Below are 11829 nucleotides of genomic sequence, written 5' to 3'. Positions count from 1 at the left end.
AAGGCATTATGAAAATCATAACTGTCAAATTGAGGGCGCAATTTCTGCATCCATCCATTTTTTAGATCTGCTAAATTCCTTTTGGAGTCACAGGGTTACTAAAGCCTCCTGGCTGCTGTTGGATGAAGGCGGGGTATGCCCTGAACAGTTTGCCAGTCTGTCCAATCTCCATTTGCAGACCCAGAGACACCTTGGAGCAGGGGTGCACAAATCCCAGCCTTAAGGCTGGTCTCCTGCTGGTCTTCCAAAAACCCTACCTTACCTGGATCAGGTGTGTTTATCCAATAAGGAGCTTCAATGGTTGGTTGGAAAACATGAAGTTTGTGGTAGGATTTGATCTCTGAACTTTTAAAATCACGTTGTGATAGTGTTTTGTTTTTTTGTCTTAACCCTTTAACACCAGAGTTTTCGCCATTGACAGTAAAATAACACATGCTCTTTGCCCTTTTGTAACTCTTAAAGTATTTACGGAATTAATGTAATTCCAGCGGATTCTGACCCAGAGAAGATCGGCTTTGCTCCATTATGCAACTCTTTACTAACGTTACTAAGGAACAAAGCCACTTTGCTCCGTATCGGAATCAGTTGATTTATTTTTATTGTGTGAACACTTTGCCATTGTAAAGAGTTGTATTTTAGCATAAGGCTGCTACACCTCAGCTTTATAACCTGCTGGAATTACGTTAATTGAATACACGGTTAAAGATTTATGGACATTCAAAGAACATCAACACTGGAACAAAAGCTCTGGTGTTAAATAGTTAATATGAAGGGTGTAGTTTAGTAGTTTCCCCTTTTTTTTCTAACACAATGTCACTTTGGTGACATAGTGTCATAATCACAGTCATCAAACTAATATTTTTCGAACTCTAAATATGACCTAAGCTCTGTCACAGATTTGGTGAGGTGAAGTGAGATCAAATGTCTACTGAGAGAAAATGGTTTGGTCCATAATAATAAGCGTATAAGATGGAAACGCAACAAAGACGAGAATAGAGGCCCTAAGGAACTTCCACTTGAATAAACTCAAGTGTATTGAGAGGTCAGGTACACAACTAATGGATGTGTTCTTTCTGTTCACCAAAACTCTGTATAGAAGCAACTAATTATAGCTTTCAGGGCTTTTATTTGGAGTAGTGATAAGAAGCTGCATTTACTCAACAAACTATATGTTCTAAAAGATGCTGAACAAGTCACACCAGTAGTCTGTAGACTCTAAGATCTAATGATAGAAAATAACCCTGAATTCATCGTTAAATGCTAATTTGTAAAAAAATAAAAACATTTCTCAACATTAATACAAATACTTTCAATGATTGAGAATGAAAATGAGAAAAGTGGAATCTCTCTTTCACTTGAGCAATAAGTCATTACACATAATTACTGTAAATAATTGAAGGGTGGGAGCTCTTTCCTGCGATGCAGGTTGCCTTCAGATTATCCAGTTTCACCCCCAGGACAGAACTTGCCCTCTGTTTACCCCCCTCTGTCTCGAGCATCTCAAGCTTCAGCAGCAGTAGACAACAAACACTGAAGGACTGGAAACTTTTCAGGAAAAGGAGGAGACTGTGGCCTTTCCTGCACAGAGTTCCTGCTCCAGTTGAGCTTCCTGTAAACTCTCAAGAATGTATTCTCCGTTATCTTTTCCTTCATCTCTTCATGCAAAGGGGCTGGGTAAATTCCTCACCACTTTCTTTGTGCTGGCTTTGAGCTGCACATGGTTCGGTCCACTTGCTAGACTAAATATAGATTAAAAAAGGAATAACTAAGATGGCAAAATCTTTAACGTGCTTTTCCATTTTCTGCTAGAGCACCTCACACATCACTCTCACACATTCACACACACTCACACAGTGCTGCCGTCCAAGGTGCTAATCAAACTACCAGGAGTAATGTGGAGTTCAGTGTCCCTTGTTCAAGAACACTTCAACAGCGACAAGTTTGCAGAGCAGGAACGGAAAATTGCTTTACCTCTGCACCAATGGCCACGCCCATGTAGAAGAGGTCTTGGAAACAGCAGAACAGCACCATGTGGTACCCGTCTTAACCAAATCGCCCAACAGTACCCATCTTGGCTGCTGTTGGGCAAAGGAAGGTACAACCTGGACAGTCTGTTGCAGGGCCGTTGGAGCTGAATCACTATGCCGGCTCCCGGGAGGCCAGCTGGCAGCCAGACAGAGACCCGTTGCAGGATGGGGAGCCAGCCTGCTCGGGTCTCCTGAAGTGTAGAGATAGTTTTCTTATGTTCATCGAGGCAATAAAAAAATAAAGCTTTGGTTTTATTGGTTTTTATTTTTACCCTCTCTGGTTATTGCGGGACAGCAAACCTTCAAACTCAGTCAGAGAGAGAACACAAATGTGGAGAACACATTTGGGACTTTAAGTTTAATTTTAAATACGTGCGGCTAACAGCTTATTAATTCACACCGAGCGTCTTCGCGACTGTTTGATTGACAGCAAATTAACTTAGAAATGCAAAAATGAAATGATTATTTATTACGTGATATTTTCATAAGAATGGCACAAGTTCAAGTCAAAAAAGTCAAAAAACATGATTTTCATCGGAGGCTTTTAGGTTCTAAATGTCAAGTAGCAGGTTTACAATGGGTTATAGCAGGGGTGTCAAACTCATTTTCACTGAGGGCCACATCAGCATAGTGGCTGTCCTCAAAGGGCCAGATATAACTGAAAAATAAATGTAACTACTCCTTAATGTTAAATAACTCATCATTTATTTATTATCACTTTTTAAAGTGACAGTTCCAGTGTCATAGAAAACATATGTTTGCTTGTTACTTTTACATTTGATTCTGTCAGGTTAGGTTATATGAACAGTGTTTAAGTCCTAATGTATAGTTGCCCAATCTGATATTTCAAGTTTAATTCCCCCCAGATATGAATAAACAATTATCAAATAATTAAATAAACAACAATTTTTATTTATTATTTTAAGAAATTAAAAACTTATGCTCTTGCGGGCCACATAAAATGACATGGAGGGCCAGATTTGGCCCCTGGGCCTTGAGTTTGACACATGAAATCCTCTTCACCGTTATCCACCTTTGTCATGGTAGGGAGAACACACCCAAGTGAGGATCAGGTCATCTGGACCCCTCATAATAACACAAGGGTTAAAATTACTAGGTAATATTTTGGCTGTTTATTTATCAATTGCAGCCTGTGAGTTCACAGCTTCTTAGACATTTCCTATACTAAGCATGATGGGGGAGGGGTCACTCAGTCCAACTTTATGTAAGTGGTCAATGCTTCTAACTCGAGGTTCCAGGGCTCAAAGCTAAAGAACCAAAACAATTCTGACCTCACAATCTTGATGATTTTACAGTCTGTTTTGGTTTCCTAAGTCATAATGTCCCACCGTCACATAAAAACCCCACTGACACGAAACTACATGCCGCACCTACAAAGAGCATGAAACTAGTGACGCGGCACCACACCTGCACTCCATAGGCCACGCCCACATACCTGCCAGAACCAGGAAATAACGTTACATGGCCTTCACCGAGGCTGAGCTCGGCTAAGGAGCGTCTTTGTTCGCTTTTTAACATCTAGTCTTTCGTGGAGGAGAACCGCGCCGCGGACTCTCAACACCGCGATCAGAAACACCTGCACCAGGTAAGAAGGCTCAGTCCGGTCCGGCTCGGCTCGGCTGGCGCAAATGTTGTTCCCTCCGCTCTGTCTGTCTGCCATGTTTGAACACCACCCAGTCTTTCAACGGCCGCGAGTAACCGTGTCACAGGACCGAACCGATTCGTTCTGAATAATGAACAATAATGAACAGTTTGGGCCGGATCGCGGTCTACCGAAGCCCCCCGAACTGGACTGAACTGGACTCACGCTCGCGGCCCGCAGTGTAATAATACCGCACGCGCGCACGCACAGTTTTCTGCGTCCTTCTTACTTCCGGAACCTTCCTGTGACCCGACCCACAGTTCCACGTCGAACTAGTGATGCAGGTTTGTTTTCTGGACCACAGAGCCACTGATTTCCTGAAATGTTCAAACTCAGGCCTTCCACTCTGAAATGATTCAGCAACGACTAACACAATAATAATCACAATAAATCATACAGAAGCTAAAAACAGTTGACTGAACCCAATGGTTTATACATGTCAGGACAGGCAGGTGAGCAGACACTTTGTCTAAAAAAAAAAAAAAAAAATTTTTGGTGTATTTTAAAGAAGATTCTAACAAATAATGTGTCTGATGTGGTTTTATTTGCAGTTTCCATTGGTCTGCTGAATACGTCCCTTCAGGGAAGTTCAGCCGTTCAGCCATGTAGTTGTTCAACATGTTTAAACAGGAGAACTGGAAAGATTTCCGTCAAACCTTTTGTTAACATGCAGACACAAATGGAAACCTCACAAAAGACCTATTTAATTATCCAAAGCTTCTGCTTTTTAGTTTGCCAGTATATATATACATATATTTGTCCATAAATGTCTTGATCCAAATTTAAAGGTTAAGCAACATGTGGGGTAAAAAATTGGAACTGAGCAGGGCAGAAGAACGTATGGATGAGTTTCATTTTCATTGTGCTTTTTGTCGATCCTTTTTCTATTTAAGGCCTGAAGTGAGCAGAGTGTGACTCATGCCTGAAGTCATGGATTGACGTGAGGACAAAGACTTTTAGAATTTGACAGTTACTCTGTTACATGTTATGACTCATCTAATCACCATCACACAGTTGAAGTTAGAAAATATATAACTATTGGGTATTGGTATCCTAAAAACTGGAGTTTGGATTAGCATCTAAACATGTTAGTTAGGTTGTAATTACATTGATTTAGGCTTTTCTGAGTAGCGTCAGTTTGTTCTGATCCAGTGTGGCCTTTACAGCTCAGCCCAGTTATGGTATGAAGGACCAAAGCACATTAGATCAATGGCTTTTTGAAAAGTACATATTCAAAAATCAACTAAGCTTTCAATGAACTTCGTTTTATTTTTTTTATAATTATTTAATGCTGAGGCAATACATAAGACAAAAATGAGAAAAAAGGACAATGATTTGAACTAGTGTGTACATATTCTTATTTTATAAAAGAAAAACATTCTGATTAAGAAAGCCATTTCATCTGGTATATTCCAGTGGTCTGGGTAGAAGAGGCATTGTTGTATTTTCTCATGGGTTTTAACTCTTTTGTTTTAAAAATTCAGATGTTTTCCACTGTTTTTGTCCTGTTCTACCTGTAAGACTGTTGGAACTGAGAAACTTCAGAAGAACAGAATTCTTTGAAAACCCCTTTTAAAAAGAAAAACCCTGTAAAGCAAACACATTTCCTATACTCCTCATAACATTTGAGGTGTTAACCCTTTAACACTCCAGTTTTAGCTCCAGTGTTGACATTCTTCCAACTCTTCAATTGTTTATGCAATTACCCGGTAATGTCATTCCAGCAGGTTCTGAACTTGAGAAAAGCAAGCTTGTGCGGTTATGCAACACTTAACAGTAGTGAAGTGTTAAGGCAATCAACGTAAATCATCAGATTTTTGTCACGGAGAAAAGCTGCTTTGCGCGGCCGAAGCCGCTTTTCTCCACGTCAGAATCAGCCGATAGATGTCGAATGCGTGAACGGCCAAAGAGTCGTGGTATGTCAAAGAGCATGTTTTATTTAGGTGTCGCCGGCAACAGGATTGATTGGAAAAACCACAGCTTCTCCTTGCTGAATTGTTCAAAACAGTGAGATTGAATGAAAGCTCAATTCTTTTCAAAAATAATCCTGACTAATTGAAAAATAATCAATAGATTATCCACCAACCAAAACAGTATTTAGTTACAGCCCTAATCCCTGCCCTGTTTCCTTCTGGAGTCCCATCATTGAGGTCTCCCTCTTTTGTTTTGTTTTTAGCTGTGGAGGAGCTGCTGCTTGCTCCTGCGCGATGCCGTTCTTACAGTGCCTGAAACCATGAAAAGATGCTGCTGACACTCTGTTGATTCCAACTTTCTGTCTGAGTGATCATTGAAGCGCCGTAGGCACAGCTGTAGGTAGACGGGTGGGGGATTTTATGGGCTGCGGCCATAGTCTGTGTGTGCAGGTCAGTGCTTGTCCTGACTGTTCTTTGCTGTTTCAGAGGCATTTCCACTTATTTCAAAAGATTCTAAGAATTGAATTAAGATATTAAAAGGACATATTAAACACGCTCCTAACAGATTTTTCTTAGAGCAACCAAACTGGATTTTTATAACTCCCCTTCGCTGCTTGATATATTTAAAGTTAATGGCTGTCACTATAAGACAGTGTTGGGGAATAGAGAGAAATAAAACTGAATGCACCTATTATGAAATAAGTCTGTATGCAGACAATGAATAAATGTACAATGATCTGTCTGTTAAACTGACAAATGTTGATAAATTGTCATACATTTTCACTACTGAAAAAAGTCAGTTTTATTTTATTGAAGAGTAGAGGACAGAAAGTAAGACCTTTGCCATGAAAATCAAGCGATGTTTAATATGTTGTTGTTTTAACTTTACTCTTATGCAGCCAGACTACCTCCAGTCAGTAAAACATTACATTATCTTCATTTTGTATTACAACAGTCTCTCTTTTATGGTAAATGGCGTATTCTTCTATAGTGCTTTCTTCCTTCCCCAAAGCACTTTACAGTCACAAACCCATTCACACACTAGTGGCGGCACCAACCTTCCAACAGAGGCAAGGTGGGGTTCAGTGTCTTCCCAAAGGACGCTTCGACACATGGGCGGGCAAGGTGGGAATCGAACTAGCAATCTTCCGATCAGGGGTCATCTGCCCTACCGCTACACCACAGCCGTTTATATTGGCAGTTATGCCCTAAAAATTACCTACAATAGGTGAAATCAGCAAAGTAGTCAAATTTATTGACTAATACAGATATATTAGGGCCATAAAACTCCCCACTACACACTTTAAAGACTATTCTCCGACATAGGCCTACATTAACATTTTTACACTTCTCTCTCTTGTTTAAACTTTGAGATCATACCTTCATATAAGTCCACTATTAAAGAATGAAAACAAAGATTTGCTAGCGATGGAGGAGTTATGTCGATTTTGCAAACTGAACACATTCTGTGCAACGGACATCAATCAATCAAACAAACTTTATTTATAAAGCACTTTTCATATAAAAGTTTAACACAAAGTGCTTTACATTTAAACAAAATAATATAAAAACAAGCACGAAAATTAAAATAAACAAGCACAAAAAGAAGTACAGAAAAATAAAAATAGGGCCCCCCCCTCCCCGTACCTACACAACCCCCCAGTTCTTTCACATCTCCCACCCCCCTACTGATGGGGAAAGACAATGAGTAAGAAGAAATAGGCTGAGGACGAAAACAAGATGTTGGAAACGCTAATAATTGGAACCTCCCTCTCTGTGAACAGCCGCATAACCAGCCAAATGCAGCATCACAGGCGGGGACCGCTCCACCACAGCTAAGCAGTGATTCAGGTCCCCATCCAGAGCCCTAGTGGCTGAACAGCAGCCGACCCAGAGGGAGAGGTTCCAGCTGGGGAAGCACTGGAAAATAAATAAAAAATGAAAGAGATTGAAAAAATTAACTTATTGATAAAAGCAATAAACAATAAAACACTGAAATAAGGTAAATTAAAATTAAAATAACACATTAAAATCTAGTGTAAGTTCATAAAAAAAGATAAAATGGATAAATACAAATAAATACATAAAACAAACAAATAAATAAATAAAAGTAGTAAAAAATTAGCTAAAAGCCAGGTTAAAAAGATGGGTCTTTAGTCTTTTCTTTTAATGCTCTCTGCGGCTCTCAGGTCCTCTGGCAGACTTTTCCATAAACAGGGTCCATAGTGTTGAAAAGATGCTTCTCCATAGGTTTTGGTTTTTACAGTCGGAATGGTTAACCAACCAGTGCCAGAGGACCTCAGGGTCTGCGAGGGCTCATACTTTACTAAAAGATTGGATAAATAAGAAGGTCCAAGACCGTTAAAACATTTAGAAACTGTTAAAAGTATCTTAAAATCAATCCTGAAGCATATGTGGAGCCAATGCAGGGATTTTAAAATTGGGGTGTTGTGAACCCACCTCCTGGTCCTGGTGAGAACTCGAGCAGCAGAATTTTGGAGAAGCTGAAGGTTCTTAATGTTGGTTTTTGGAAGACCAGCAAGCAGGGCGTTACAATAATCAACTTTACTCCTGATGAAAGCATGCATTAGCATTTCCATATTAGCAAGAGAGAGTAGTGGGCGGACCCCAGCTAGATTTCTGAGATGATAAAAAACAGTTTAACCACCTGTTTTATATGTGGGATAAACTTTGGCTTTTAGTCGAAAATAACGCCCAGGTTTCTGACTGTTTCTGAATGGCTTAATGAAAGTTCTTTCAACTTCAGAAACTCTCTCTCTTAGCTTCGGGACCAATAACTAAAATTTCGGCTTTTTCCTGGTTGAGCTGCAGAAAATTATTTGCCATCCATAATTTCACATCTAAGATACAGTTAAAAATTGCTTCTATTGGTCTTGTGTCATCAGGAGACATAGCTATGTACAACTGGGTATCATCAGCATAGCTATGAAAACTGACGTTGTGGCTTCTGATGACATTTCCCGGAGGAAGCATGTAAATGTTAAAAAGCAAGGGGCCGAGGATGGAACCCCATGGACCCCAGAAAAATATGTGTCCATGCTTACCATAAAGTTTCTCTCCATGAGATACGATTCGAACCACTTGAGAACAGTCCCTGAAAGGCCAAGACTTTTAAGTCTGTTTACAAGGATCAGGTGATCAACAGTATCAAAAGCTGCACTTAGAGCTAACAGAACTAGTACTGAGAGCTGACCTGAATCCAAGGCACATCTAACATCATCAGCAATTTTCAACAAGGCTGTCTCTGTGCTGTGGTTCGTTCTAAAGCCAGACTGGTTTATCTAAAAAAAAATTGTTTTGTAAGAGAAACTCGTTTAGCTGAATAAAAACAAGTTTTTCTAAAACCTTACTTAAAAATGGCAAGTTGGACACAGGCCTCTTGTTATTAAAAACTGAGGGGGCTAAATTCGTTTTCTTGAGTAGTGGTTTCACCACTGCAATCTTAAAGGTAGCAGGAAAAATACCTGTCTGTAGAGAGGAGTGCATGGTTTTTAAAATCTCACTCTCAAACAACCTGTAAAATCATTTTAAAAAGTGATGTAGGGATGGGGTCTAAAGAACTGGTTGTTGGATTAACTTGGAAAAAAACTCGACCAAGTGTTGCAGCTTCGACCAGGCCAAAACTGTCCGATGCTTCCTCATGTAAAATCAAGTCATCATTTCCAATAAAAAGGCTTTTCTGTCCATTTACAATGTTAGATCTGACAGAATGGATCTTGCTCCTGAAGTGGTCTTCAAAGTCCTCACACAATGAGGCGGAGGCTGGCATTGTGTTTTTATTCACATTAGAGTTGATTAAATATTCAATTGAGGTAAAGAGGACTCTGGGGTTATTTGTTATTTACAGAAATGATGTTCGCAAAGTAGGAATTTCTGGTCTATTTTACTGTTTGATTATATAGTTTTAGTTGGTTTTGGTATAACTGATAATTTATTTCAAGTTTGTGTTTTCTCCAAAGTCTTTCGGCAGATCTACAACGTCTCTTCAATTGTTTAATTTCCTCAGTTCTCCGAAGGGGGTGTGGGTTTGATTCTTATCTTTTTAGATTTTAGTGGAGCAACTGAGCCAAGACTGAATTTTAATTTACTGTTAAAACTTTCAACAAGTAGATCACAGGGGGCTGATAAGACAGGTGGAGAGTTGGAGCCAACAGATGTAATACATTTTTTGACCACTTCTTGAGTCAAGTAGCGTTTCTTCACCGTTCTCACAGAGGTCTCTTGTTCTGTAAAACTAGTGATGTTAAAAAGCACACAGTAATGGTCAGATACAGCCAGGTCCACAACAGTAGACACACTTGTAGGTAAACCTTGACTGATGACGAGGTCAAGAGTGTTGGGAGTCGGCTGCATGACGTGTTGTTTCAAATCAAGAGAAGCAAGCAAGTCCAAGAACTGAGTAGTGCAATAGTCGAGTAAGCCCTGGCTGCAGCCTGCAGAACTGCTCAACATAGTGGAATGCTGGAACGCTGAGGAATGTGAACACGCTGTGGAATGTTAACCCCGCCCACATTGAGCCCGTGCATTTGATTCACCTTCGTCAGTGCAGTTGTGATTGCAGGAAAGGGGAAGAATCAGTGGAGCACATTTTGTGTCATTGGTAATTGTATGAGGAAGAAAGAGAACAGAGGGGGGGGGGGGAATTTGAATGGTGCAATGTTTATTTTTATGTACATTCAAAAAAATGATTCAAGCCCCTCTTTCATGTAACACAATAAAATTCTGTTTGTTTTATTTAGAAATATTTATTTTAAAAGAATGTATCTACATTTAATTGACCTAACACAAAATGTATTAATAGTTTCCCCGATAACTCCAGTAATCCAAAATAATTGAGTTCAAGTAAGGGGCATGCTGTTGAATGCTGTTTTCCTGTTTCTCTTTATTTATTCTTTTTGCCGTCTTACGGCTACAATTTTTCACCTATTTTAACCATTCAACTATTAAAATGTTCAACTCCTTCGTCTAATGCCTGGTATGACTTTTGGTCCTTCAAATCCTTCGACTTTTCAAAAGTGAAAACTTTCTGTCGTTTTTTCCAGGTAAAATCGAACTGTGGCATGAAATCGTTTCAACTCAGCTTATAAGACGATACACGACGAGCCTCATTTATGTAAATAATGAATCTATTTGTTTATACCGGCGGCTTTATGATGGCACAAAAGTGTAAGCTCAGTGGATTAGTTGGCGGGTATACAGAACATCCAGAGGTTCTGAGTTCGAGGCTGGCTTCAGACTATTGTTGCATGGTTTTTTATCTTGCCTTTCTTGATAAAATTGAGTTCGACTAACTCAATTATATTTCGTTACATGGAAGAATTTTCTTTGAGGTGGGGTTACTCATATTTATTGGATAGAAATCCTGCCCACAATTAAATTGAGTTCATCCAATGAGTTATTATTTTGAGTCCGTGAGGCCAGACAAAATTTATTAACTCCCTAATACATGCACATGGAAACTTGTAAAAGGCATAAGAAGACAGCAATCACTGTATAAATTCTCTAATTCAATTAAATATTTGTTTTTATTTAGTGCAAATTCGAACTACAGACGTCTCAATGGGCTTCATACCGGTAATTGCAAGGTAAACATACAATGAAAAAGGGATCATGAATACAAAGAATGGATTAGGATAATACTAAACTTTAACAAAACAGACTAACTAAACTGATATTCCCCCCTTCACGGTAAGGAAAAACTCCTTAAAAACCGGTAGGTGGCAATATTGCACATGGAAACTTGTAAAACCAAAGAAGACGGGCTCAGCATGGGCGGGTTAACATTTCACAGCGTGTTCACATTCCTCAGCGTTTCAGCATTCCACTATGTTGTGCAGTTCTGCAGGCTGCAGCCAGGGGTAGTTGCAATAGTCCGACTTCCTGTCTATATGCAGGTTAAAATCACCTGTTATTAAAATTATATTAAAGGAAGTGTGGACAGATGCCAAAAACTCAGAAAACTCCTCAATAAAAACAGAGCTTGGTTTGGGTGGTCTGTATACTGTGATGCGTAAAATTGGAGGGCTGTTAAAAACAAAGGCGTGATGTTCAAAGCTGGGGTACTCATCTAATGAAATTTGCTTTGCTGCAAAGGAGTTGGACATTATAGATGCAGTACCCCCACCCTATTTGCCCTCCCTGGTTGAAAAAGCAAAACTAAAATTGGGTGGAGAAGCCTCTGTGAGAACAATAAATGCATCCGTGC

General features: G+C 39.6%; 1 protein-coding gene across 3 annotated transcripts in view; it reads left to right on the top strand.

Annotated features, from left to right (window-relative positions):
• The first annotated feature begins 3448 nt into the window (after positions 1 to 3448).
• The window catches only part of tjp2a (tight junction protein 2a (zona occludens 2)), a 47769-nt gene continuing 39388 nt past the window's right edge, over positions 3449 to 11829 (top strand). The window contains exon 1 of one of the 3 annotated variants that reach the window (XM_078955705.1): positions 3449 to 3633. The gene's annotated coding sequence lies outside the window, so the exon portion shown is untranslated. The remainder of the gene's footprint in view (positions 3634 to 11829) is intronic. The other 2 variants (XM_023961030.2, XM_078955704.1) reach the window with 2 other exon arrangements.

This window comes from Oryzias latipes, chromosome 12, assembly GCF_053564925.1.
Source record: "Oryzias latipes strain Hd-rR chromosome 12, Olatipes_Hd-rR_3.1".
Classification (NCBI taxonomy): domain Eukaryota; kingdom Metazoa; phylum Chordata; class Actinopteri; order Beloniformes; family Adrianichthyidae; genus Oryzias; species Oryzias latipes.
This window is presented reverse-complemented; position numbering and strand designations above follow the sequence as displayed.